Below are 2,666 nucleotides of genomic sequence, written 5' to 3' on the forward strand. Positions count from 1 at the left end.
AAATGGTAGGGGAGATAGTAGAGTAGAACCCCTCTTTCTCAATTGCATGAATTTCATTTTTGGTGGGAGAAATGAGGTGTGAGCAATCTAAGGTAGATTCATCACTTGTAATCACTAGAACTCCAAGAGGATTCTGAGTGTTGTTGGGTTTGCCTCCTGGTGGTATTGGGAGTCGACCATCTTCAATCATATCTTGAAGCACGTGTTTCAACTTGTAGCATTTTTCTGTGTCGTGCCCTTTGCCCTTATGGTACTCACAGTATGAATTTTCATCCCAGAACTTGGATTTCTTTTCGGGTTCGGGAGTAGGTCCAATGGGTTGGAGTTTACCTTGCTTCATTAGCCTCTTTAGAGCGTTGGAGTAAGTATCCCCAAGGTTTGTGAACTTCCTTGGTGGGCTAGTTTTCTTGGATGGCTCGAGAAGGTTAACTTCGTCGGTCTTGCTAGTAGAGCCGTATGAACGACTTGCGGACCCTTGATATCCTCGACCTACCGTTTTGGACAAGAGTCCTTTACGGATGTCATCTTCAATTCGTGTCCCTAATACGGTTAAGTCCTTGAAAGTTTTGATGTTTTGATATCTCAAATGACTGGCATAGATGGGCTTGAGATTATCCACAAACTTTTCCACAAGAGTAGCCTCATCCGGGCGTTCAACTAGTTGAGTACTAGTTTTCCTCCACCTACTTAGGAAGTCGGTGAATCCTTCTTTGTCATTTTGGGTAAGGACCTCTAGAGTACGCATGTTGACTTGGATCTCGGCATTATCCACATATTGTTTCGAGAACTCGATTGCGGCGTCCTCCCAAGTAGCGACCTTCTTGTGATCTAAAGTGTAGAACCATTGCTTCGGGATGGTGTCAAGAGATGAAGGAAAGATCCTTAAGAACATCTCGGGTTTGATGCCTTTGATAGACATGTAATCTTTGAAGGCACGGATGTGGTTCAAAGGGTTCTCATGTCCTTTGAACTTAGGGATATCCGTCATGCTAAAGTTAGTTGGCAATTTGGAGTTGACGGCTTCGTACTTGCGATTGTTTTCCCTATAAATGTCATCCCCCTTAAGGTACATCAATTGCTCCTCTAGGTATTGGAGTCTTTTCTCAGCTGCAGTCGTCCCTAGGATAGGATTCTCATCTTTAGACTCGTCATCGGAAAAACGTAGTACTTCACCTTTAGGGGGAGGCAATCTTCCCTCCACATCAAAGATACGGCCTTCGATAAGTTCAAGGCGGTCATAGGTTTGTTCTTGAGTGACTTGCATTTGGGCTAGCGCGGCTAGGATTCGATCATTACTCTCTTGAATTTGTTGGAGATTTGTTTCTTCACTTGATCCGGGCATCTTGGAAACTGGATAAGAGATCGGCGACGAATCAAAACACGATCGACCATCCTATCACACTTGCTAAAAGAAGAAAAGCTTTGACTCGTGAAGTGGGTGTGTGCCACTTGTGTTGAGTGAATTTTGAAGAAAGACAAGGTCTTTGAAAATGTGTGTCCTAGTCAACTGTAGTGTAGTTGTAGGAGTGGACTCGAAGTGAGGTTTGAAATGGGCTTGTGGCCCGAATTTTGACACGACAAACGGACAGAGTTTTGACCGGATTTTGCGCTAATTAAAGGCCTATTTCGAAATTCTTGTTTGAAAATAAGGATTTTGATTTTTTGAAAATTCGTCATGGTTTTGTTTAGAAGTGGTGATCACGTAAGGTTTACACATTTATACAAGCATTATAACGGGATGCTGAGTGCATTTAAAAGGGTTTTGGTTTAAAGGGTGGGTTGCCATACCGAACCATCAAACCCGAAGTCTGTGGAGAGGCTCGTGCCAAACAAGAGTAAGGCCGATTCCTAGTTCATTTCCTCAAGTAGTGAAGGCCCTTGATACAAACAAGAGTAAGCATCATGGTATGGATGACGTCAATCGCTATCCATCCTTAGACCCAAATAAGAATTAGGACCGTTTAGACGGGACGATTGGTCGAATGGGTTGGGTTGGGCCTAGGAAGGCCGAATTAAACGGTCTAGGAAGACCGAGTTATGAAAACCGACAATTGTCTTGTACAAATTTATTCCCTAACCTTGTTCGAGTTTCACCCTAGCTATACGTAAGTGTATATCTCCCCAGCGGAGTCGCCAAACTGTGGACAGCGGGCCGCCCACGGGGGCGCTTGGCGAGAAGCGAAGACAAGCGTTTGCATTTTGTATGGAGTCGCCACCAATTTTTATGGGAAATTGGAACCGTTCGAATACCTCGTGTCATGTCAAGACACAAAGTAGTGACATGAACACTAAGCAATCGTTACCCTTAGCATTCTATGTCTAGAATGACTCTCGTGGATGCCAATGAACACGGATGCTCACGGAGATCTGGAGTAAGGGGTGAGGGTACGTATTAGGAAGCTCTTTTGATCGAACACCTAATCCCGCCCGCCTCGATAGCGGCCTCTACTAATGATTAGGAAATTTTATTCGTACTCGATATATCGTCGGCTATAATGCATGCAATGCAACATCCAAGTTTTAATCCTAGCATGTGAGAATTTACTAAGTCGGTAAACAAATAATTAACACACAATTAATGTCGAAGTTGGAGTTAATATTGATTACATGTGAAAACATACAAGCAATAAAAGAAATACAATAATTATAAATTACAATAATGAAAA

This window comes from Silene latifolia, chromosome 3, assembly GCF_048544455.1.
Source record: "Silene latifolia isolate original U9 population chromosome 3, ASM4854445v1, whole genome shotgun sequence".
In the NCBI taxonomy this organism is placed as follows: Eukaryota; Viridiplantae; Streptophyta; class Magnoliopsida; order Caryophyllales; family Caryophyllaceae; genus Silene; species Silene latifolia.